This window comes from Amblyomma americanum, chromosome 5, assembly GCF_052857255.1.
Source record: "Amblyomma americanum isolate KBUSLIRL-KWMA chromosome 5, ASM5285725v1, whole genome shotgun sequence".
Lineage (NCBI taxonomy): Eukaryota > Metazoa > Arthropoda > Arachnida > Ixodida > Ixodidae > Amblyomma > Amblyomma americanum.
The window spans coordinates 103,054,380-103,081,248 of record NC_135501.1 but is presented as its reverse complement, the minus strand read 5'-3'; positions in this window follow the sequence as shown (position 1 = coordinate 103,081,248).

Sequence of the window (26,869 nt, the reverse complement as noted above, 5' to 3'; positions counted from 1 at the left end):
GATAGTCGAATCGCAATGGTCGGAAATCCAAAACTTAAAGAAACCACAGAGGCGTCCCTCCCCCCACATGTGAAGCGCAAAATTCAAGACAATGACCCAATTCAAGGTATGGATAAAAGAATGGAAAATTTAGAAAGGTTAGATGCGAAGATGAATGAATTTATGAACCACATCAATATCCAAATTCAAGCTGTCCGCCGAGGAATGCCAAAGGTTAAGGAATGAGATGGCCGCCATAAACGGGTGGCAACAGAGTATGGAGCAGGTGGTCTCGCAACTAAAAAATGGCCAGCGCACAAATGAAAATCAAATCTTGCAGTAGAACTGTCGCGGCTTCCGGCGCAAACCGGCTGATTCTGCAGCAGTACCTTCCGCTTTTAAATGACACTAAATTTGATTGCTCTCCAGAAAACTGGGGCCCCCCAAATTTGTCAGGCTATCAGGCATTTCATGGTGGTACGGGGGAGAAATCCTCACTCACAATGCTCGTGTAAAGAAATATCGCGGTTATTGAACACGATCAAGACTCGAGAGAGATCGAGAACGTGTTTGTCAGAATTTTAACCGGAACACAGGACTCTAGTCTATTCATTTAAAATTGCTACAGCTCACCCAGGCAAAGGAAGTTCAAGTTCAGGGCTATTCTTCGCAAGGCTCTCAAAATTTCACGCAACCAGCCCCTGTTTATAGTGAGGGTACTTTAATGCACATCACCAGGAATGGGAGTACGCCCACCAATGCCCAAAAGACAGACAACTGTGGGAGGATGCGCATGACCTAGGGCTCACCCTGCACACGGACCCCCAGAGTCCAACGAGGGTGGGCAATAGCCTTAGTAAGTATACATTTCTAGATCTGACATTCTCGGAAAATTTTAAAGGTTTCATCATCATCATCATCATCATCAGCCCTACTACACCCACTGCAGGGCAAAGGCCTCTCCCATGTCTCTCCAATTAACCCTATCCTTTGCCAGCTGCATCCACCCTTTGCCTGCAAACTTCTTAATCTCATCCGCCCATCTATCCTTCTGCCGCCCCCTGCTACGCTTACTTTCTCTTGGAACCCACTCCGTTACCCTTAAAGACCAGCGGTTATCTTGCCTTCGCATTACATGCCCTGCCCAAGCCCATTTCTTTCTCTTGATTTCGACTAGGATGTCATTAACCCGTGTTTGTTCCCTCACCCACTCTGCCCGCTTCCGATCTCTTAACGTTACTCCTATCATTTTTCTTTCCATGGCTCGCTCCGTTGTCCTTAACTTAAGCTGAACTCTCTTCGTTAGCCTCCACGTTTCTGCCCCATAGGTGAGTACCGGTAAGATTATGCTGTTGTACACTTTCCTCTTGAGGGAAATTGGTAAACTGCCACTCATGATCTGCGCGAATTTGCCATATGCGCTCCACCCCATTCTTATCCTTCTAGTTATCTCCCTCTCATGATCCGGATCAGCTGTCACTACCTGCCCTAAGTAGACGTATTCCGGCACAATTTCTTGGTTTAAAGGTTTAGATTGGCCTAATTCAAGTCAAAATTTTGGCAGCGACCACTACATGATTGTTTCCATAGTGAAAGAAGGCCTCAAAATGCGCAGGGCTCACGTACCGGCCGTCTTTGAGTAGGATAAAGTTAGACATATAAGGAGAGCTCAGCAATTCGATCCCATCAAAAACATGGAGGAATGGGCGACGGAGCTCAAATCGGACGTCAGAAAGACGACAAAAACGCTAGAAGAGCATAACGCCCCGATGATTGCGGAAAGCCGTCTTCACCATATGTGGGAAGCTAAGAAAAGCATGGAGCGTCGTCTCAAAAAGCAGAAATACAACCGCAACCTCAGAAGAGGGATCTCGAGACATGATAACGAAATCGAAGATCATACTTTCAAATTAAGTGCACAAAATTGAGACAACAAGTGTGATGAAATGAAGGGGAGCATGAACCTCTCCAAGACGTGGAACTTCCTCCGGTACTTGCTGAACCCTGAAGACTCGGAGACGCAATCTGGTATAAGATTGGCGAAAGTGGGACAGGCGTTCGAAGGGAACCATGATGGTTTCATGAACACATTAAATGAGACGTACGTTGGGTACACTTAGCGAACTCCACTTCCTGACTATGGCGGAGCGCTTAACGAGGCGCGGGACGCCCCCATCATAAAAGCGGAAGGGCAGAGATTGTAAGACAAAACGAGGTCGGCTCTTGGCCCTGACGGGGTAACGAATAAAATACTCAGGAACCTAGACGATGACTCCATTAGGTATCTAACGGAGTACATGCAGGAATGTTGGCAAAAAGGCGAGCTCCCACAACAGTGGAATACAGCAAGCATTATTTTAATACCGAAACCAGGGAAGCCTCCTCAATTGGCAAATTTACGACAAAATTTCTTAGCTTCATGCGTTGGGAAATTCATGAAGCACGTTATTCAGACCAGGATGATGAGCTTCATGGAGCAGGGCGATCTGTGGACAAATGAGATGGTCGGGTTCCCACCTCATTTGTGTACTCAGGACGTCATGCTTCAAATCAAACATGACATACAAGGCTCGAAGTCTAAAGATGCGAAAGCCACTTTGGTGCTGGACTTCACGAAGACTTTCGACAACGTCAAGCATGAGGCGGTTCTGGAAGGGCTGGAAGGACATATTGATACTTCAGGGACTTCCTGATGGGCAGACCTGCCTGCATGAAGTTCCAAACGCTGGAATCCCCCGCAATTTAGCTAGGGAGTAAGGGTACGCCCCAGGGATCGGTGCTGTCTCCCCTACTCTTCAACCAAGCAGAATTCTCCTGTTTGATTAAAGTCAACCTCCTCCTCCTCCTCCTCCTACTGCCTAGTATTCAACGTGGATATGAAAGAGCTCCCTGAGCGATTAGCAAACCTCGAGGGATTAAAATTTAGTATACCAGGTGTCTCAGCTAACACAAACCAAGTGTTAAAAAATAAATTATTGAAGATACGCGAGTGAGACGAGTTGCATATTGGTGACAGCCATCTTACGCACCGGAGGCATTTTTTGTTTCGCAATTAATTATTAGTTGATTTAAGTGTAATTATCTAAATTAATAAATATTGACTTCAACAAAAAGTTGCATTTGAAGAGCTGTCGAGCACTTTCAGAAACCCCCATTCCATCATTTAGAAAAAGAAAATCCGCAGGCATGTCGTTTTTTTTCTGTGCTGCAGCGAAAGCCAACCAAATACAAAATAAACCACGTGACTAGCACATTCGCGCGCCAAGATCGTGCGGCTCTCAAGCGTGATTTGAGCAAACTAAATCACCTGCAGCCTTACTCGACGGCCCCGTACCAGCGGCAAGCCTATATGTTGGTGGCGGCAACTCGCACCGTCATCTGCGAACTGGCTGACGCGAACGAGACACCACCGCCAACATAGCGGCCTGCCGCTGCTGCGCGGGCGTGGAGTCAGGGCTGCTGGGGAATTCGTTTGCTCAAACGACGCTTGAGCACATGACATGAAGAGCCAATCTGACCAAAGTTGGAATAAAACGAAGTAGGGGTCCCACGCAAAAGGTGGAGGTCGATAGGGAAGTAAAAATAATCTGATTCCCCCCACTGCCCTGTCAAAAAACATGCGCCCGGAATATAACAAACACAGAAGGCAAAAACGAGCCGAAGCATTAGAAATTAGATTCGGCAAAATTTCGGAACATGGGGTGGCCTATGTAGACGCGGCGGGAGGTGGTGGCGGTTTTACGGTGGCAAGGGTCGTCAGCGGCCGGGGCAATCCCGTGACAACGGCCACTTTGCGCGGGCGGAGCATAGAAGTTGCCGAGGAAATTGCGATCGCGTTAGCTTGCGTTGGAACGGAAGCAAACTTTGTCATCAGTGACAGCAAAACTGCCATACAAAATTTTTGCAAGGGAAGGATTTCGCCCTTAGCGGGAAGAATTCTAGGCCAGACGAAGTTAGGTAAGAAAATTCAAATAATTTAGTCTCGGTCGCACGAAGCCGCCCCCAAACCGAGGCGGCGCACGAGATGGTTCGAGACCTCTACCGCCGAACCGCTACAGGGCCACTCGATGATCGAGGGAGCGGAGAGCGCATGTTAAAATATGGGGAGATCGCGCAGCATTATAGATTGCAGCGTAGACTGGTACCCCCGCCAGACCCGAAATTAGGCAACCAAAAGCAGTCGCGTGGAGGCGACTGCAAACTTATACGTATCCGCATCCGCTTTTGGCGCACCACATGTTCCCCGAGGCCGGAAGCGATAAATGTAATTTTTGTGGCGTGAGAGGGACCCTCGACCACATACTATGGGAATGCCCGTACCCTCCCGGGGACACGCACAACATAGACAGTAGAGACACCTGGGAGACCCTACTGCGCAGGTCAGACGATGAGCTCCAGCTCCTGCTCGTCCAACTGGCTGAAGATGCTGCTGGGACGCAAGACCTCCCAGCATGCGTCTGAGACAGCGGCACTCGCCCCCTGACCTGCGTGTCGGGGAGAGCATAGATCGCCTTATTCCTTGGACATTCAAGTTTATTCCAACCAAAGACCCATCCCACCTGAGGGTTCATATTCATGGTCGTAGGCCTTTGTTTAGAGCCAGTTGCAAGGGAGAGTTTGGTAGCAAAGGCTACATTACGGTAGCATTCCGAGCCCTCAGTGTGGTGGTGGCACAGCCACGGCGTGGCGGCGCCGCCTCCGCCTCGTGATTGGTCACGTGACCAGCCACGTGATGGGGAGAAACTGCTGCTGCTGGCATCGCGGCGCGCCGTCGAAACCGAGCTGCAAGAGCTGTAAGCATGCGCCGTGTCAAGCGGGACAAATATGAAGAAGGAACCCTACCGAAGTGGAGCGGCGAAAGACTGACTTTGCAATTCAACTGAGCAAGTTCTACTCGGCTAGCTGTAGCATTGCCGTCACTCGAGGTTTAACAAGAGATAAACCACCGCCAATTTTTTTCTTGTTGCCACCTGCACTTCGAGAACCAAAAATTTTTGTAAGCACAGAATACTGACAAATTTAATATATACGCAAAAGCTAAGCTTCACGTCAGTAATACGGTGCATCAAGCAGTGTTAAATAGCTGGCGTACAATTGTTTGGAACGATTGCCTGATGTAAACATATCGCGCTCATAGCAAAGCAACAGGATAGAAGATTTTAAAATCGTTTAAAAATGTTCAGAGGATCTGCGTTACACTGCAGAACATCGAAAAGACAGAGCACTTCAATTGTATGATTGCTTCCTCTTTTTAATCATGACGATCATGTATGCAGGCTCTATATGCCGAAGTAAAGGAAATCGCTTTTGCGTTCGCGCTCGCAACTCTCCGTGCTGACTAAGCGAGGCCTGTGGGCGTCTTATTTAAAACAGCTTTGAACATGTCTTGCGTGTGCAGCACAGCTGTTTATTTTGCCCCACAGGTCTAAAACCTGACTAAATCCGGCTCTCCGACGACTCTTCCAGTTTGTAGCGGAATGGCGTTTAGAGATATCACAGAGAGTTAGCTTTGATTTATGCTAGCCGGAACACCAATCCGAAAAGAACATAAAGTATGAGACGAGGTCTTACCAGCAAAAAGTCTGTCATAAAGTGAGGGGAATTAACTCTAAGTGTGGCATACAACAGGTATTTTCTACGCCGCATATTGTGTCATAGCTATGCAGATTTGCCATTAAGGGCAGCGTCGCCGTGCTGGCTGCCAGAAGAAACATCATAGCGCCTATGTTCCTTACTGCACAGGTGTCGATTAGAGGAAAATACTCAGCCTTTGCCAAAGTGCACATCGGTCATACTGGCCTGTGTATTTCGTTGTAGAGAACGCACGTTCTCTGGGAACAAGTAGCGATAGATTATGCACCCCAATGCAATAATTGCTATCGGTGTTTCCTGCACTGCATAGAACTGTAATCGTAGGCCGCCGCTAAAAACAGCTGGGAAGAGAAATATTGAAAGTGTCCCTTCATTGTGGTTTGATTGCGACTGCGTCAGTGAGACCTCTAGGACAATGCTTAAGAATTGCTGTTTATGGCCAAGTAAGGTTTGGTTGCTTTCGCACGTATATTATTCGTATATTGTCAAAGAATAAAACAAAAAGGCGCAGTAGCCCCTGGCGCACTGAAGAGTGCATGCGCCAGGCCTTCAGCCAAAAAAATCAACCACGATTCAGGACGTTGTGGTGTTATCGGCTTGCAGGCACTTCGCATTTGCAGTGAGCTTCGGAGTATCCTTATAAGCTTGGACGCTGAGGTTTGGATTAAGCTTTCCACCGTAGTCTTCTGTGGAGTGCTTGTTGTTTTGCACGTTCCGGCATAGGCACCGGCTGCCAGGGGCGTCCCGACGTTGCCACTTTCCTCTGACCAGCCTCTAGCCCCAACACGACGTTACTACAACCCCACTGACCTGATACCTCCACTACATATCTGAAGCCCCACTTACTTCCCACAGAAGAGAACACAGCACCGCCGCCCTTGATGTGTGCGTACATGGGCCTCTGCGTTGGCATCCGGTGACCACAGGCTGTTTACTTTTCGTGGACCTGGATTCATCCGCTCATCTCTTTCATCATGACGGCTCGCCTTTCATATAGTCTTCTAAGTTCAACCATTTTGTCACGCCTGTCGTGACGTTCTGGGTTTCATTCTCTGCAATTCTCATAGCTCACGGGATTGGGACGATCGCTTTGTGGCCCTGGCTGGTGTCATGCACTATAAAATGGAGCAGTAGGCACTGGCGCAGGACAGAGCTCTCGCTCCAGGTCTGCAGCCGTAAAATCATGCCATCCTCATTCGTCTTGCTGTTTTGTTTTTGTCGGCTTCCCTTCACGTAAATGCATCAAGAGTTGGCACATGAAACATCGTTTTTTGATCCCGCGTTGGCAATGCATTTTATTCTATTGTTCTGCCTGTGGCGATTATGTTGCGCCAGTGGATGCAGACTGCGACTGCGCTGGTGGGCTGTTCACTGATTAAGTTTCTGTTTAAACCCAGTCGCGAGTATAGTTTGTATCGCCCTGGTCTTCTGTGCTTCGTCCTTACCTGCGCTGTCAAAACTAGGTATCCGAAATTTATTTTGAGCTGGTGACACTCAGCGAACCATATGTAACGTCTGGCTGAAGGACTATACAGTAGTTACGCACTCCTGCTGTGATAAATGACCACTACTGGTAAAGGTATAAAACAAAGGTTTCTGGAATATTTTATTTCCTCGGTTTCGTGCACCGCACAAAGCAGACCATACCGTAGATACCCTTTGTAGACCAGAACGAGAAGTAATTCTGATTTGTTTGCCAGTTTTCTCAACAGGCTGAATGTGATCAAGACTTTTCGTTGCTATGCGCGCGCCCGCTTCCTCGCCTCCTCCTTCTTCCGCCTTTGACGCTCTCTCCCCTAGTTGTCCTTTTCTTGCTTACTCTATCTGCACACGTGACCAGCAGAAGCTGAAAACTGATAAACAGATCAGAGTACGCAAGTTAGCATCATTTTACATGACCAGGGTTATTGTGTAACTTCAATGCACAATATTGAAAAGCCGTACGAACTGGAACCGTTGCTACCTTGTTCAGTACAATTAGGAAGGACTGTTTAATTACTGCAAGATGATCTTATATACTTGTCATATTGCCGGAAATATTTGCAGTGTTTGTTCGTTTTTTAAATCTGCCGCCACACCACCTCAGCGCTTTCTTTGAGACGCAAGACGCGACTAGATTTATCTCGACTGATCGCAGCCAGGCAGAGCTGATTCTATGTTGTTCCGGAATGTTCGAGTAACTTTGCACCCTTTCGTCCGTCTTCATCGCTGCTTCGACTGCCGTCACCACTACGTGACAATATGTTACGCACAGTGAGTATGGTTGAAATAGTACAGAAGAAAGATAATATGAAGAAGAAAAAGAGCAGGAAGAGAAACGAAACGAAGACTTGTGTCAGAAGAAACAATAAAGACGTTGGCGAAGCGATACAAAGCTGGTGAGGTGGCCACGATGGCAGCCTCATAGGTTCTAGTCAATAGGACCATGCAGAGTTCGGTTCATTCCTGCAACTTGATAATTACTCTTTGAACAAAATGTTCTGTTTTTCGAGGAGGGAGGTGAGCAATGGGGATTCACTATCTCCTTCCAGACACCTAGCTACTTTCCGTGAAAAACGACCGCTACCGTTCCGGCCTCATGGTACACTGCGCGCTCTTGTCAGCTTAAGCACACAGTCCAGTCGACGTTTCCGGCACGCGGCGCATCAACGTAATTCTTTCCGACCTCTGTCGCCGCAACAAGGACTGCTAGCTGCTGCCGCCGAAGCTACCCAACAAGTCTCCCATGATGTTCCGTGGACCTCCCATCATTCGCACTTAGGAGCTCTGTCAATATTACAAGGTATCAAACAGGCCCGAACGATGAGACACACAGCTCCGAGGCCTCGAGCTACTGCTCTACTTGAAGAGCAGTATTTTTAATTTGTTGGGTTTGTGGTGTTATAAGTCTATTAGTCTACGTAATAGAGTGGGCTTTGATTTGATTTTCTTGCGTTATTTCGGTTTTTGCTCTGTAAGATTTATGTTCTAAAAAATCGCTTGTCTTTAACTATAATCGCAGATGTGGTTATCGCGCTGAAAACACTCAATAATCTTCTTACAATAGTGAATAGAAAGCTGTCCACAGATATCACATGTGCATTGTCTTTACACATGTTATCGTGTAAAACTCAGGATATTGTTATTATGCAGTTGTATTTTTGCATCGTACATAAGTTTATACATGCGTGAACATCACTACTTTTATAAACTGGTTTGCACAGCTGTGAAAATGTTGACGCTGCAATGAAAATATTTCTATGCTTACTTTCGAGGCGTCTTCCTTGTCACTAGCGAGCAACCATTATCGCGTTGTAGCGTTTTGTAGAGCTCCATTGAGTATCGTTTTAATGGCGTTCAAAGAAAACCGCCCCTACCTATCAATACCCAGTGCAAAGAAATCACGCGATGCTCCACAGTAAATGGAGCGGATGAGGGCAAACACACAACAAAGGGGGAGGTAAAAGAGCAGCGACTCCAGAAAGTACCCAGAAGCCAAAGAGGATGGAAGTGAATCTGTACGCTCAAAAGCGCGATTTTTTCTGTGCCATTTACTGGCTGGATTTTATAAAAGGCTCACGATTGTAGCGCTTCCAGAAACGGTTCGTATCCAATTTTTCCTCGCTTGAATTTAGTTTTGTAGCCAATAGAGATTGATATATTGAAGCATAGGAGTTAGCTCGCAAGCCTTCATAAGGTAGTGCCTTAATTCGTTCCTTTAGTTTTCTTGAAAACGAAGTTAATGGCGTGAAACTCTTGATGTGCAACCTGAAAAGCAAAGCAATTGTTTGCTCTGCTAGATTGTTGAGTAAAAAAAGCCTTCGCTAATATATGGGCATACCTGTGCTGTCTGAGGGAAAGGCCCAACGCGGACAATCAAGCGTATCCGTAGTGTAAAGTTAGTCATGTTAGTGTTTTCAACTTTTGCTGCGTGCATGAATCTCGTCCTCACAAGTGGGGGGATAAGTTTAAGGTTTTAAACTGTGACAGAGAACCAGATGGAATACAACATTTATATAAACAGCTCTTAAGGAGAATTCCTCTGAGATCATCGGGGTCTCTGCCGAAGCAGGGTTCCACCGTGATATCCAAGCGCACACCTGGTGGCTTTCTCGGGCTTTTAATAATGTTTTCGGCGTTCACAGCGGCTGTTTGGCTGTGACTACCATCCGCTCAATTATCAGCGTTTAAACGCAGTACCAGCAAGGTGGTAACATGAAATCTAATAATAATTTAGGTGAAGTGGTGTGGAGGAGTAAGCTCTACTCATGTCCTAGAATATCACTGTTAGTGCGTGAAATTACAAAGAGTGACAACTTGAGCGTTCAGATCGAGGTCTGGACTCTCAACTTAGGAAAATGACTGTGAGTGAATCAATTCCAGCAATGTTTATCCAACGAAAAGCCACCTATTATTTGGCGCATGTGAACACCAAGCTTCCAACCTCGTTTCAATACGCGGATCGCGATGATCCAGTGCAGCTAGTTGAAACATACAGACTTATCAATCTGCGAAAAAATTAACGAAGATGATTCGGTAGAATCGGGGCCTGCAACATATCGCCATCCTCACATCATCGTTACCCTACTGAAAGTTTCTATAAGGTGTATCCCGTAATTTCGTACAATTTCATTTGGATTGTATGGAGTCAGTATTGAGTGTAAGGAGCCGGAGTGGACATTATAGAAAGCGCGTATGAAAACATATAGACTTCATATGACATCATGCAAATGTTATAGAAGTTCAATAGAAGTTTTATGGAAAGTTAATGGACGCAATACAGAAAAAGTATGAACATTCATACATATTTTTATTTATTACCGACTTCTTGTCCCCATAATTTCATACGAGCGACTTGTATCAATGATGTCGGCATGGTAGGGGTAAATAACACGGGTCAGTACACAGTAGAATTCTACTGTCAAACCGAACAAGGGTAAGAGAAGGGAGGAACTGGAAGAATCACTGTCTTTCACCCACGCATCCGTAGAATCATCAGCGCTTTAGTAGGCCCTTGAACAATTGTATATAGATCCTGACTGAAACAAAAATATGAGGTGTCACAAAATACACATGAAAGGAAGCATCTTCATCGATCCCTGAATACCCCAAATTGCGCATGATACAGCAAAATGGCTAAAGTCACCCTATGCAGATGCTGCGATGAGAAGCAGTTTGGTTTCATTTCAACTAACGAGGTAACAAAAGAAAAATAATAGGGCGGCAAACGATATTTTGAATCATCGCGGTTATCATTTTGACATCGCGGTCGAAGTAGTGATCAAAAATTTTCATGTGGTTACAGGTTACATGTTTTTGGCGAACAAAAACATAACAGTGTCCAATTTTTTCCTCTTTTCATGGTTGAATCTTTCTGGAATTTCTCGCCGATTGCTATCAGTAAAAGATGGCAAAACGAAGCATGTGTCGAGTGCTTTTAATCAAATTCAATGGCGCAAAGCCAGTTTATTACTGCAGTTTTGCTCAGTGCCTTCACGCAATCTTCTATGAATAATTTTTTTCTAAACATGTATTGCAGCAACTAAATGAAACCGGATTAAAAAGCTAAAACTCCGCCCAAGGCCAATCAAATTTAAGCGACTAACAGCAGTTTCTAACTTGTTCAGGACATGACAATGAGTATAAACAACTACTAAGATTGTAGTGCAAAAGAGGCTCCTACTCCCATTCATGTACAAAATTATCGTTACACCTACGCGTTTAATCTGACAAACGGCGTTGACCATTTTTTAACCAATTAAAATTAAAAAAAAGGTCAATGCAGTTTGGCAGAATAAACGCGTAGGTGTACCGATAACAGCGGTCCTGAATTGGCGAGTACATGACCACAGAAGCGTCAGAGCCGGCAGCGATTTTAGGCAGCTTAATAGACCATATGCGAAATGCGCAGCACCATCTCGTTCACAAGTTGAGGATTAGGTCTGCCATCTTGGTAACGACGAGGAAGAAGCATAACCGCCATTACTCTATGGGAAGCGGAGACTATGCGCAAGGCCCGCGTGGATTCACAAGCCGCAGATCGACCCACAACGTATAGCGAAAATGCCGACGCACTGCTGTGTCCCCTGGTGTAAACAGCGAGGACCCAAGGATTCAGACGGTAACAAGGTGTGTGATATTTACTTTCACACCCCTGTAATCCGTGCCCGAGAGGTAGGGAAACATCGGTCGTACACGGTACCCCATATTAATAGTCGTCTCTGTGAAAAAAAGATAAATATCCTCGAGTTGACTACAATTGACAATACCGGTTAGAGAAGTACCGTGTTCTACCTTAACTGATGTTAGTGATTGTGAAAGGCTTCCTTTCCTTCTCGCGTCCACCCCGCGGTGTGCCCGTGTTATCTGCAGGTACTATAGCAGCACTTTTTGTTACTTAACAGCCGTGACAGCAGCCGTATCTTTAGAAAAAAGTTCAGATGCTGTGAATGTTCAAAGGCTGTAAATATTAAGGACACGGCGCTAGCTCTTGTAAGCCTGCGGTCACGAGGGCGTGCATTAATGCTGTTCTTTCTTCTGAACGTTAGAAACTGTGACCGTTGACACCCCGGCAAGTAACGACTGAACCGCACTAATTAAAGCCAAACTGCGCGTAAGACTCGTTCGGGCGGCGGGGCCGCGCGCGCGGGAGCCTCACAAAAACGACGCTCTCTCGGTGACTTTCACTTTCACACTGACTTTATTTACACGGGTCGAAGTTTGACACAAAACACATGGATACAAAAGGGAACAGTGGGAAGGGGAGAAAAGAAGGCATCTCGAGCGGTTGGCCTCGGGCAGTCGGGAGAAAGAGAGATAGAGAGAGCCACTTGTGGCCTTGGTCAGACCCGGCGCTAGGGCGGGTGTCGCGTTGCCCCACGTTGAGCGTCTTCCCGTTCCGTCCCTTCGGGGCCGTCTCCTATTTTCCACATCCTCCCCCGCAATGAGCTATTTCGGCTCATTGTGCACTGCGTGACACGTCCCAACTTTGAAGTTCGAGAGGGAAAAGGGCTTGCACTGGCCGACGCATCTCCCCTCTGTTTGGGAGCACAATCTTGCAAGCGCGCACATTACCGTCCCTTCCTGGGAAGGTCTCCTTGACTCTCGCCATCGGCCACATCTGGCGGGGCGTCCGTTCGTCGCCGAGCAGCACAATAGCGCCTTCCTGTATGCTTCGCTGCTGTGTAGGCCGGTTGAAATGAGCGGACCTCAGTTCTAAGAGATACTCCCGCCTCCACCGTTTCCAAAACAAATCCACAAGTGCGACGCGGTACTTCCATTTTCTTTGCAGCGTTCCACGCGTCGACTTCGCAGAAGTGGCCGCAGTCGTGGACGGCAAAGTTGTTAGCCGTCGTCCAACAAGGAAATGAGCGGGTGTTAGAGGAGCTGGCACCCCGCATACCTGTGGACATATGTGAGGGGACGGGAATTTACGACCGCCTCGACCTCTGTGAGAACTGTGTGGAGGCTGTCGAAATCCTGGCTGCTTCTGCCGAGTGTTTTGCGAAGGCACGTTTTCACGGTCCGAACCATTCTTTCCCAGAAGCCGCCCCACCAGGCCGCTCTTTCCACAATGAATCTCCAGGACATTAGGTGTTCGCTGAGATATGCCTGGACCTCTGTTCCCCTCGATGCCCGAAACATCGCTGCAATGTCTTTTGACGCTTTTTTAAAGGTCAGAGCGTTATCGGAATAGATTATTTTGCACATCCCGCGTCTGGAAACAAACCTTCTGAGAGCCTTCAGGAAAGAGTTGGATGTGAGGTCTCTCAGGAGCTCGAGATGGACTGCTCTGGTTGTCGCGCATGTAAAGAGAGCGATGTACGCCTTGCGAGTCACTCCATTTTCACTGCAGAATAGCGGCCCCGCAAAGTCGACACCTGTGATCTGGAAGGGGTCAGCCTTGGTGACGCGTTCAGGTGGAAGGGGGGCTACGGGTTCAGCTGCGGGACGGCAACTTTGTCTCTGGCATGGAACGCAGCGCCTAATCACCGACTTTATTGCTTGTCTTCCTCTCAGCACCCAGTAGCGCTCACGGAGGTGGCATAGGGTGTCTCGCACTCCAGCATGCAGCAAGCGCATGTGCTCGCGAGCGATGAGCAATAATGCGAACCGGTGTGCGCAAGAGATTACTACTGGATGTTTTGTTTCTTCCTCTTTGGCGCTATATTGGAGTCTACCGCCTACCCTGAGTAAACCATCAGCATCGAGGTAGGGGTTGAGAGCTACGATGGGCGATCTCTTGTCGAGTGGAGTTGACGACTGAAGTGCGCCTATTTCCTTCGAGAAGCTTGTCATTTGTGACAGTCGAAGCCAGTAGTTCTCGGCCTCCGCCAGTTCTGGTGCTGTTAACTCTCCTTCTCGTTTCAGTGAGGGGTTCCGAGAGTTATGCAGAAAGCGCTGAATCCAGGCTGTTACGCGAAGGACTCTGGTCAAGGAGCTGCTGTTTTCAATATCTAGCAAAGGCTCCGATGCACTGCAGCTCACTGTATTGAGCACTTGCACGACTCTTTCCTCCTCTGCGCAAATCTTGTTATCGATCTGTGGCAGAACAGTGGAGTACACTGTTGAAGTCTTCAGCCAATCAGGTCCGGTCCACCAGGTTTTACTGTCAATCAAGCTGGATGGCATTATGCCCCTTGTCAACAAGTCCGCGGGGTTTTCCTTTCCAGGCAATGCCTCCAGACTAAAGGATCCGTCAGAGATTGAATCTCTTGCACTCGGTTGGCAATGAAAGGTTTCCACCTCAGAGCAGAGCTCTTTATCCAGCTCAGTGAAACAGTCGAGTCACTCCAGCAATGGACTGAAAGAGCTGCCACATTCATCTGCTGAATAAGCGTTTTGGCCAACCGAGCTCCAATTAGAGCCCCCATTAGCTCCAACCGCGGCAATGACAAGCGCTTTAACGGAGCCACCCTTGACTTCGCCATCAAAAGGGATACAGTGAAGCTCCCGTCTTCATTTTTTGTCTTCACGTAAGCTACGGCACCGTAAGCTTTGGGGCTGGCATCACAGAAAACATGTAGCTCCGGCTCGGCATGTTCTCCCTTCAAGGCGATTTTGCGAGGCACTGAAATGCAGCGAAGCTCAGTAAGCTGCTGGCACCAACTGTTCCATTTCTCTAATACGTCTGTTGGCAGCTTCTCATCTCAGTCTGTACCGCGCTCCCAAAGGGTTTGAAACAAAATCTTCGCTGTAGTGGAGATCGGGGCGAGGAAACCGAAAGGGTCGAAAATACGCGCTGACGCTTGTAGCAAAGACGCCTTCGTATCCTGCCGCGTTCTCAAGAAATCTATTAGGGTGTTCATCTCAAACACGAAGTCGTCAGCGTGAGGCCTCCATTCGACACCGAGGATCTTTGTCGTCGTGAGCTCCGGCAAGCTGCCTCGTGCGTTATCACTTTCAAATATCATCGTTGTAAGCTCTGCCGCATTCGATCGCCACTTGCGCAGATGCATGCCGGCCTTGTTCATAATGCACTGCGATTCTTCACAGATCCGCTCCGCCTCCTCTATGGTGTCAGCGCCCGTCACTAGATCGTCCACATACAGGTCATTTTTGAGTACATTCGCAGTGCTTTGATAATTGTCTTGCATGGACCCTATATGGTGTTTGAGAGTTGCCGCAAGCAAAAAGGGACTCGATGTTGCTCCGAACGGCACTCTCGTCATACGATACGCTTTGACAGGGGGCAGAGGTTCCGACTGCTTGGGCGCTCGTTCATACCACAGAAAACGCAGGGCGTCGCGGTCACTTTCGGCGAGCTGCACCTGGAGGAATGCCTTTTCTATGTCTGCCATGATAGCGATGCTGTGGGTTCGGAACCTGATTAGGATGTCTGAGAGATTTGGATTCAAATTTGGTCCCGCAAACAGAACATCATTGAGCGAGAGCTGGCCTTGTGCGCTCGAGGACGCGTCGAAAACAACTCTCAGCCTGGTTGTCTCAATTGTCGGTCTGACAACGCCTCGATGCGGGAGGTAATAAATAGGTCCCTTTGGGGACTCACCATTTCTGTTGACCTCCTCGGCGTGTCCGGAAACCAGGTATTCTCGCAGCGCTTGGTCGTAAGCTTGCATGATGTCGTCACTTCTCAGCAGCTTGGCCGTTAATGACCGAAGCCTCTGCGCAGCTACCCCTTTATTGTCAGCTAAATCTGAAGCATTGTGTTTCCAGGGCAGGGCCACCTGATAACGACCATCTCTGTAAGTGACGGTTTCTTGGAAGTCTTTAAGAACTTCGTCTTCTTTGTTTGTGGCTTCTCTGTCGACTATCCCAAGGTGTTCCAGCTCCCAAAATGATTTCAGCTGTCTGGATAGGACGTCGTTGTCCTGTTGGGTGGTCACCAAGATGCGCATGACTCCGGTGGTTGTCGTCAAACACGTCGTCACCGTTGTTTTAGAAACTATACCTTGTAATGTCCACCCAAAGATGGTCTCCACGGCAACGAGCTTGTCGCTGACACGCTTGACTTTTCCGGTGGTGATGTCCCAGTATAGGTCAGCGCCAATCAAGATACAGACGCCGGTGTTCTGTCGATGGTCGCCAGGAGCCAGATCAGCGAGCTGGAGCCCTTGGTCTGCAGCCAGGCTGATAGCGGAGGCGTCCGGTGGTTGTAGAAAGTCCCCGGAAATCTCAGGAACCTCGAGGGCCTCGACTCGAATTATGTTGTCGTTATGCCGGCTTCGTAGCCATAACTCGACTCTATTGCACGTTTTGATGCTTGGCTTCGTGGTCCCAAAGGTGTGAATGGCGAGACGTTCTTCGCCCACCACTCGAAGCTTAAGACGCCGGGAAACTTCTTCTTTTACGAAAGTTCGTTGGCTGCCACCGTCGAGCAGTATTCTAACCAAGGCGCGACTCTGTTTCGCTTCTGCCCAGGCTTGTGCTGTCTGCAGGAGCACGCTCGGAGTGGAGTTAGTCTGTGCCATCTGTAACAATGACTGCACGGTAGTCTCAAGAGGTGCAGGGACGTTTCTTGCATGAGATGGTGTCGGCCTGTTTAACTCACAGACGCCTGTAGCGTGCCGGGCGGAGCATTTCGCGCACTTAAGCCACTTGGCTGCACGGCATTCAGTTGCCCGATGGTTCCTTTTCGCGCATTTGAAGCACCTTCTCTCTTTGGTCATGATTTCCTTCTTCATTTCTAGCAGAACGCTGACCACACAGTCCTGCGGAAGGTGATCGTCTGCACCACAAAATGAGCACTGCGACTCTCTGCCTTTTACAGCGAAGACTGCTGCGGAAGGTTTCTTTCCCTTTAGACTTGAATCCCTCGGTTTGAGAACAGTGCTCTGCGACTGGCTTCACTTCCATTCTTAGGAATCTAGGAAATCTTGGAGTTCGTCTTGGGGACTGGCTTTAGCGGTAGCTTTCTTCCGGCAGTATTCAAGGCACAGCTGATCAGGAATGCTTTTCCTTAAGACAGTCAGCAACAGCACGCCGTACGTACTCGATGTCACTCCCAGTGCCTCGAGGCTTCGGACTCCCGACTGGATTTCATCATAAAGGGTCCTAAGCCTTTCCGTGTCGTGGAGGTTGTGTACCGGGCGAACACCGAGCAACCGTGACATGTGTTCTTCGATTATGACGTCTTCTTTCCCGAATCTTTCCGTCAGGGTCTTGATCGCTACTGCGTAGTTTTCATTGCTTAGGGATAGCCCTTCGATAGCCGCGGCCGCCTTTCCTGTGAGGTAACTCGTCAAGTACTGGAATTTAGCGATTGCTGAAAGAACTTCATTCTTGTGAATTGTTGATTCAAACTGATTCCAAAATCTCTGCCATGATCGCAAGTCTCCGCTGAACTTAGCGATTTCCAGCTTCGGAAGTTTGGTAGTTGCTGACGGTAGCTGGCTCGTGGTGATGCCGGTGTTCACTGAAGACTGCGAATTAGGCTCGGGAAGAGCCCCCGTTACTGACGGAGCTGTCGATCTATCTGCGCTCGAGGTTTGGTTACGTAGGGCTCTTTTGATGCGTGTTTTCGTGACGCTTATTTTCTCACTGAAGACAGATACGGCTGCCAATTCGGCGTCGAGTTCTTGCAGGTCTACCCTCTTCTCGATGCTCTCATTAACTGCTTTAAGCTCTTCTGATTGCTCGACAAGGAGGTCAAATTGTTCTTCCAGCTCACCGCTCTGGACTGCAGGCTCTTGTAGGAGTGTGGTGGCTGCTGTGATGATCCTGTCGATCGCTTGTCGTAGTGCGGCTTGCTTTTTCTGGAGTCGTTCCATGGCGTTCTCGATCACTGTTAACTAAGTTTCCCGGGTTTCGGCATCAAAAATGTTCTTTCTTCTGAACGTTAGAAACTGTGACCGTTGACACCCCGGCAAGTAACGACTGAACCGCACTAATTAAAGCCAAACTGCGCGTAAGACTCGTTCGGGCGGCGGGGCCGCGCGCGCGGGAGCCTCACAAAAACGACGCTCTCTCGGTGGCTTTCACTTTCACGCTGACTTTATTTACACGGGTCGAAGTTTGACACAAAACACATGGATACAAAAGGGAACAGTGGGAAGGGGAGAAAAGAAGGCATCTCGAGCGGTTGGCCTCGGGCAGTCGGGAGAAAGAGAGATAGAGAGAGCCACTTGTGGCCTTGGTCAGACCCGGCGCGAGGGCGGGTGTCGCGTTGCCCCACGTTGAGCGTCTTCCCGTTCCGTCCCTTCGGGGCCGTCTCCTATTTTCCACATCCTCCCCCGCAGTGAGCTATTTCGGCTCATTGTGCACTGCGTGACACGTTCCAACCTTGAAGTTCGAGAGGGAAAAGGGCTTGCACTGGCCGACGCATCTCCCCTCTGTTTGGGAGCACAATCTTGCAAGCGCGCACATTACCGTCCCTTCCTGGGAAGGTCTCCTTGACTCTCGCCATCGGCCACATCTGGCGGGGCGTCCGTTCGTCGCCGAGCAGCACAATAGCGCCTTCCTGTATGCTTCGCTGCTGTGTAGGGGGGGGAAATGAGCGGACCTCAGTTCTAAGAGATACTCCCGCCTCCACCGTTTCCAAAACAAATCCACAAGTGCGACGCGGTACTTCCATTTTCTTTGCAGCGTTCCACGCGTCGACTTCGCAGAAGTGGCCGCAGTCGTGGACGGCAAAGCTGTTAGCCGTCGTCCAACAAGGAAATGAGCGGGTGTTAGAGGAGCTGGCACCCCGCATACGAGTGGACATATGTGAGGGGACGGGAATTTACGACCGCCTCGACCTCTGTGAGAACTGTGTGGAGGCTGTCGAAATCCAGGCTGCTTCTGCCGAGTGTTTTGCGAAGGCACGTTTTCACGGTCCGAACCATTCTTTCCCAGAAGCCGCCCCACCAGGCCGCTCTTTCCACAATGAATCTCCAGGACATTCGGTGTTCGCTGAGATATGCCTGGACCTCAGTTCCCCTCGATGCCCGAAACATCGCTGCAATGTCTTTTGACGCTTTTTTAAAGGTCAGAGCTTTATCGGAATAGATTATTTTGCACATCCCGCGTCTGGAAACAAACCTTCTGAGAGCCTTCAGGAAAGAGTTGGATGTGAGGTCTCTCAGGAGCTCGAGATGGACTGCTCTGGTTGTCGCGCATGTAAAGAGAGCGATGTACGCCTTGCGAGTCACTCCATTTTCACTGCAGAATAGCGGCCCCGCAAAGTCGACACCTGTGATCTGGAAGGGGTCAGCCTTGGTGACGCGTTCAGGTGGAAGGGGGGCTACGGGTTCAGCTGCGGGACGGCAACTTTGTCTCTGGCATGGAACGCAGCGCCTAATCACCGACTTTATTGCTTGTCTTCCTCTCAGCACCCAGTAGCGCTCACGGAGGTGGCATAGGGTGTCTCGCACTCCAGCATGCAGCAAGCGCATGTGCTCGCGAGCGATGAGCAATAATGCGAACCGGTGTGCGCAAGAGATTACTACTGGATGTTTTGTTTCTTCCTCTTTGGCGCTATATTGGAGTCTACCGCCTACCCTGAGTAAACCATCAGCATCGAGGTAGGGGTTGAGAGCTACGATGGGCGATCTCTTGTCGAGTGGAGTTGACGACTGAAGTGCGCCTATTTCCTTCGAGAAGCTTGTCATTTGTGACAGTCGAAGCCAGTAGTTCTCGGCCTCCGCCAGTTCTGGTGCTGTTAACTCTCCTTCTCGTTTCAGTGAGGGGTTCCGAGAGTTATGCAGAAAGCGCTGAATCCAGGCTGTTACGCGAAGGACTCTGGTCAAGGAGCTGCTGTTTTCAATATCTAGCAAAGGCTCCGATGCACTGCAGCTCACTGTATTGAGCACTTGCACGACTCTTTCCTCCTCTGCGCAAATCTTGTTATCGATCTGTGGCAGAACAGTGGAGTACACTGTTGAAGTCTTCAGCCAATCAGGTCCGGTCCACCAGGTTTTACTGTCAATCAAGCTGGATGGCATTATGCCCCTTGTCAACAAGTCCGCGGGGTTTTCCTTTCCAGGCAATGCCTCCAGACTAAAGGATCCGTCAGAGATTGAATCTCTTGCACTCGGTTGGCAATGAAAGGTTTCCACCTCAGAGCAGAGCTCTTTATCCAGCTCAGTGAAACAGTCGAGTCACTCCAGCAATGGACTGAAAGAGCTGCCACATTCATCTGCTGAATAAGCGTTTTGGCCAACCGAGCTCCAATTAGAGCCCCCATTAGCTCCAACCGCGGCAATGACAAGCGCTTTAACGGAGCCACCCTTGACTTCGCCATCAAAAGGGATACAGTGAAGCTCCCGTCTTCATTTTTTGTCTTCACGTAAGCTACGGCACCGTAAGCTTTGGGGCTGGCATCACAGAAAACATGTAGCTCCGGCTCGGCATGTTCTCCCTTCAAAGCGATTTTGCGAGGCACTGAAATGCAGCGAAGCTCAGTAAGCTGCTGGCACCAACTGTTCCATTTCTCTAATACGTCTGTTGGCAGCTTCTCATCCCAGACTGTACCGCGCTCCCAAAGGGTTTGAAACAAAATCTTCCCTGTAGTGGAGATCGGGGCGAGGAAACCGAAAGGGTCGAAAATACGCGCTGACGCTTGTAGCAAAGACCTCTTCGTATCCTGCCGCGTTCTCAAGAAATCTATTAGGGTGTTCATCTCAAACACGAAGTCGTCAGCGTGAGGCCTCCATTCGACACCGAGGATCTTTGTCGTCGTGAGCTCCGGCAAGCTGCCTCGTGCGTTATCACTTTCTAATATCATCGTTGTAAGCTCTGCCGCATTCGATCGCCACTTGCGCAGATGCATGCCGGCCTTGTTCATAATGCACTGCGATTCTTCACAGATCCGCTCCGCCTCCTCTATGGTGTCAGCGCCCGTCACTAGATCGTCCACATACAGGTCATTTTTGAGTACATTCGCAGTGCTTTGATAATTGTCTTGCATGGACCCTATATGGTGTTTGAGAGTTGCCGCAAGCAAAAAGGGACTCGATGTTGCTCCGAACGGCACTCTCGTCATACGATACGCTTTGACAGGGGGCAGAGGTTCCGACTGCTTGGGCGCTCGTTCATACCACAGAAAACGCAGGGCGTCGCGGTCACTTTCGGCGAGCTGCACCTGGAGGAATGCCTTTTATATGTCTGCCATGATAGCGATGCTGTGGGTTCAGAACCTGATTAGGATGTCTGAGAGATTTGGATTCAAATTTGGTCCCGCAAACAGAACATCATTGAGCGAGAGCTGGCCTTGTGCGCTCGAGGACGCGTCGAAAACAACTCTCAGCCTGGTTGTCTCACTTGTCGGTCTGACAACGCCTCGATGCGGGAGGTAATAAATAGGTCCCTTTGGGGACTCACCATTTCTGTTGACCTCCTCGGCGTGTCCGGAAACCAGGTATTCTCGCAGCGCTTGGTCGTAAGCTTGCATGATGTCGTCACTTCTCAGCAGCTTGGCCGTTAATGACCGAAGCCTCTGCGCAGCTACCCCTTTATTGTCAGCTAAATCTGAAGCATTGTGTTTCCAGGGCAGGGCCACCTGATAACGACCATCTCTGTAAGTGACGGTTTCTTGGACGTCTTTAAGAACTTCGTCTTCCTTGTTTGTGGCTTCTCTGTCGACTATCCCAAGGTGTTCCAGCTCCCAAAATGATTTCAGCTGTCTGGATAGGACGTCGTTGTCCTGTTGGGTGGTCACCAAGATGCGCATGACTCCGGTAGTTGTCAAACACGTCGTCACCGTTGTTTTAGAAACTATACCTTGTAATGTCCACCCAGAGATGGTCTCCACGGCAACGAGCTTGTCGCTGACACGCTTGACTTTTCCGGTGGTGATGTCCCAGTATAGGTCAGCGCCAATCAAGATACAGACGCCGGTGTTCTGTCGATGGTCGCCAGGAGCCAGATCAGCGAGCTGGAGCCCTTGGTCTGCAGCCAGGCTGATAGCGGAGGCGTCCGATGGTTGTAGAAAGTCCCCGGAAATCTCAGGAACCTCGAGGGCCTCGACTCGAATTATGTTTTCGATATGCCGGCTTCGTAGCCATAACTCGACTCTATTGCACGTTTTGATGCTTGGCTTCGTGGTCCCAAAGGTGTGAATGGCGAGACGTTCTTCGCCCACCACTCGAAGCTTAAGACGCCGGGAAACTTCTTCTTTTACGAAAGTTCGTTGGCTGCCACCGTCGAGCTGTATTCTAACCAAGGCGCGACTCTGTTTCGCTTCTGCCCAGGCTTGTGCTGTCTGCAGGAGCACGCTCGGAGTGGAGTTAGTCTGTGCCATCTGTAACGATGACTGCACGGTAGTCTCAAGAGGTGCAGGGACGTTTCTTGCATGAGATGGTGTCGGCCTGTTTAACTCACAGACGCCTGTGGCGTGCCGGGCGGAGCATTTCGCGCACTTAAGAAACTTGGCTGATCGGCATTCGGTTGCCCGATGGTTCCTTTTCGCGCATTTGAAGCACCTTCTCTCTTTGGTCATGATTTCCTTCTTCATTTCTAGCAGAACGCTGACCACACAGTCCTGCGGAAGGTGATCTTCTGCACCACAAAATGAGCACTGCGACTCTCTGCCTTTTACAGCGAAGACTGCTGCGGAAGGTTTCTTTCCCTTTAGACTTGAATCCCTCGGTTTGAGAACAGTGCTCTGCGACTGGCGGCTGCTATACTGTGCTCGTTCTCTGCTCTCCACTTCCATTCTTAAGAAATCTAGGAAATCTTGGAGTTCGTCTTGGGGAGTGGCTTTAGCGGTAGCTTTCTTCCGGCAGTATTCAAGGCACAGCTGATCAGGAATGCTTTTCCTTAAGACAGTCAGCAACAGCACGCCGTACGTACTCGATGTCACTCCCAGTGCCTCGAGGCTTCGGACTCCCGACTGGATTTCATCATAAAGGGTCCTAAGCCTTTCCGTGTCGTGGAGGTTGTGTACCGGGCGAACACCGAGCAACCGTGACATGTGTTCTTCGATTATGACGTCTTCTTTCCCGAATCTTTCCGTCAGGGTCTTGATCGCAACTGCGTAGTTTTTATTGCTTAGGGATAGCCCTTCGATAGCCGCGGCCGCCTTTCCTGTGAGGTAACTCGTCAAGTACTGGAATTTAGCGATTGCTGAAAGAACTTCATTCTTGTGAATTGTTGATTCAAACTGATTCCAAAATCTCTGCCATGATCGCAAGTCTCCGCTGAACTTAGCGATTTCCAGCTTCGGAAGTTTGGTAGTTGCTGACGGTAGCTGGCTCGTGGTGATGCCGGTGTTCACTGAAGACTGCGAATTAGGCTCGGGAAGAGCCCCCGTTACTGACGGAGCTGTCGATCTATCTGCGCTCGAGGTTTGGTTACGTAGGGCTCTTTTGATGCGTGGTTTCGTGACGCTTATTTTCTCACTGAAGACAGATACGGCTGCCAATTCGGCGTCGAGTTCTTGCAGGTCTACCCTCTTCTCGATGCTCTCATTAACTGCTTTAAGCTCTTCTGGTTGCCCGACAAGGAGGTCAAATTGTTCTTCCAGCTCACCGCTCTGGACTGCAAGCTCTTGTAGGAGTGTGGTGGCTGCTGTGATGATCCTGTCGATCGCTTGTCGTAGTGCGGCTTGCTTTTTCTGGAGTCGTTCCATGGCGTTCTCGATCACTGTTAACTAAGTTTCCCGGGTTTCGGCACCAAAAATGTTCTTTCTTCTGAACGTTAGAAACTGTGGCCGTTGACACCCCGGCATGTAACGACTGAACCGCACTAATTAAAGCCAAACTGCGCGTAAGACTCGTTCGGGCGGCGGGGCCGCGCGCGCGGGAGCCTCACAAGAACGACGCTCTCTCGGTGGCTTTCACTTTCACACTGACTTTATTTACACGGGTCGAAGTTTGACACAAAACACATGGATACAAAAGGGAACAGTGGGAAGGGGAGAAAAGAAGGCATCTCGAGCGGTTGGCCTCGGGCAGTCGGGAGAAAGATAGATAGAGAGAGCCACTTGTGACCTTGGTCAGACCCGGCGAGAGGGCGGGTGTCGCGTTGCCCCACGTTGAGCGTCTTCCCGTTCCGTCCCTTCGGGGCCGTCTCCTATTTTCCACAAATGCCGAGCTTTGCTCAGGTACAGGCTAACCTTCGCGCCGCGATTGAGATGCCGGATAGTGCGGATAAAGTGGTGGACGCACATTCTCGCGTAGGTGGCCCACGGGGACTTACGATCGTGATCAATTATCGCTCTTACGCGGTCCAACTAAGCTAACCGCACCGAGTTTGCCGAGCTCTAGCGCACAACACGATCGCTTACGATTGCAGCCGATCGTGATTTGTTTAATAATCGGTATCACGAAAAATCGCGATCGAATGTGCCCGCTGGATAAATATGCATAGTGACCACAACAGCCTGGTAACAAACACTTGCACCGTGGCGGATCAGCTAAGTTTATTATCAGGCGGAGTATTTTTAAGTGTCGCGAGCTGGTCAAAATATTCATGTATAGCAAATATAGGTTACTGATGAATTATATGTTGATACAGGTATTAACTACAATACATCTCTTTAAATTTGCAGGTTTCTTATCGCTTCCCAAGAGATGCCACATTATACAAAAAGTGGATCATCGCCATCAAGCGCGACGAAGAGAAATACTTCAAGGTGACAAAATGCACAACAGTGTGTCCAAGGCATTTCCTGCCAACACTATTTATTCCTGGTGTATCATGCGGCAACAACTTACTGCGAAAAGCAGCCTGCCCCAGTGTGTTCAGCTTTAGCAAAAAGCAACAGCTTTGCAAATAACCCAAGAAGCGAACATTAAGCGCCTGTCCACAAGCACATCAGATTTCAGATCAAGTTTTGCTCAAGCACTGACTGTAGAAGACAGTGCAGCAGAATTTTTTGGTGATCAGTCTACTGATCGGTCGTCTGCAGCAGCTATAGAGTCGAAGTACCTGAAACAGAGAGAGACACCGCCAGCTGTTCACGTGCTTCTGGTACAACCTGTTTATTAGGTAGTGGAAAGTCTATCAGTGAAGTGGAACGTCTCGAGGGTGCGGTTGCCGCATAGGCAAATGAAATAGACAGACATAAATATGAATGTGAAGTCCTCCAAGTACAGCTGCTCAATACGAAAAAGAGTTGCACTTTTCACTCCAAGAAAATCGCCGCCTCACTGCACGTCTTGAAGAAAAATAAACTAGAACAAGCTTCGGCATTGACCGTGCTTACACAGGAATACCATCATACCAGCACTTCCTGGCATTGATGACTTACATTAACCCCGGAGATAATGGGAGTAATATTTTGAGGAATGCTGGCATCAAAGCCAGCGGAGGCCGACGGCGGAAGCTGACGGCAGAAAATGAATTGTTCCTCGTACTTGTAAGTCTTCGTCTCGGCCTCTTCGAGCATGACCTGGCACACAGATTTGGGATCATTCAGTCAACAGTGTCGCGTATATGTGTTTCATGGATTAACTTCATGCACATGAGACTGTAAACTACCACTCTGGGTATCAAGAGCTGTAATAGACGCAAAAATGTCTGCAGCATTAAGCACGTATCCAACAACAAGGGTTATTTTAGATGCAACAGAGACAAAGTGTGAGGTGCCCTCCTCACTGTCTCTCCAGTCGAGCTCCTACTCTACTTGCAAGACTTCAAATACCTTTAAAGGCCTCATTAGTGTTTCACCAAACGGCTTAGTGAGCTTTGTGACAGAGCTGTGCACAGGTTCTATATCAGATAGGGAGGCCGTTCTGAAAAGTTGTCTTCTGAACCTCAAGTTTGACAAAAATGACTCTGTCATGGCAGACAAGGGGTTCTTGATTGAGGACCTTTTGGCAAGCAAAAGTGTTAAGCTGAACATTCCACCATTTGTGCACAGGAATGCCCTCTCTGAACAACAAGTCAGAGAAACTAAAGAGCTTGCTTCTGTATCGGGCGTGCCCTATCTGCCTTATTGTTACAGCGCACTGACTGCCTTATCATGTTGTGCCGGTGCCCCGCCCCATCATCTGTATAAAGGCGTACCAATAAACCCTACGGGTGCTTCTTGTTCCTGCCACCATGTAGTTGCCTCCGTTCCTTAGTTCGACACACATCACGTTACATGGTGTCAGAAATGGGATCGACCGACAACGATGGAACTTCTGAAGGCGCCGCCACCCTTGCGAATGACCGGCAACCTCTCTGAAAATTGGAGACGCTTCAAGCAGAAGTTCGACCTGTTCCTGCAGGCAACCACAACGAAGGAGCAACCTCGAAGCGAAGCCGCAAAAGCCGCGCTTCTGCTAAGCATAGCCGGCGATGAAGCGCTCGACGTGTTCAACACGTTCAAGTTCGAAGCCGCAGAAAGCAAGGACGACTACGCAATGCTCGTGGGGAAGTTCGAGTCCTACTGTGCCGAGGTGAGCAATGAAATTCACGAACGTTATGTGTTTCGCTCAAGGAAGCAGACAGAGGGAGAACGATATGAGAGGTTCGCTCGTGACCTTAAAAATCAAGCCGCGCAAAGCAATTTCGGAGAACTGCGAGATTCATTGATCAGGGATCAGATCGTCTTTGGCGCGAATGACTCAAAGCTACGCGTGAAAATGCTTCGAGAAAAGTCTAACATTGCAGAAAGCTGAAGAACTGTGCAAAGTGGCAGAATGTCTGGCTCAACGAAACGTGGTCTGGAAAGCTGCGGACGACCGCGTCGATGCTGTTACAAGGCACTCACCACCATCACGGAGCAAAAGTAGTGATGAGCGCAGTAAGCAGTACCACTGGAAAAAGTGCAATCGACGGCACAGGCCCAGACAGCGCCCAACCTATGGGAAAAAGTGTAATGAATGTCGCGAGCTGCACCACTTCGCGTTGTGCTGTCAAGGAGCGTCTAAAGTTGGCCAAGTGAGCAAATACAGCAGTGACGATGAGTTTGACATTCTAGAAGTCGGAACTTGCAAAGGAAGCACCA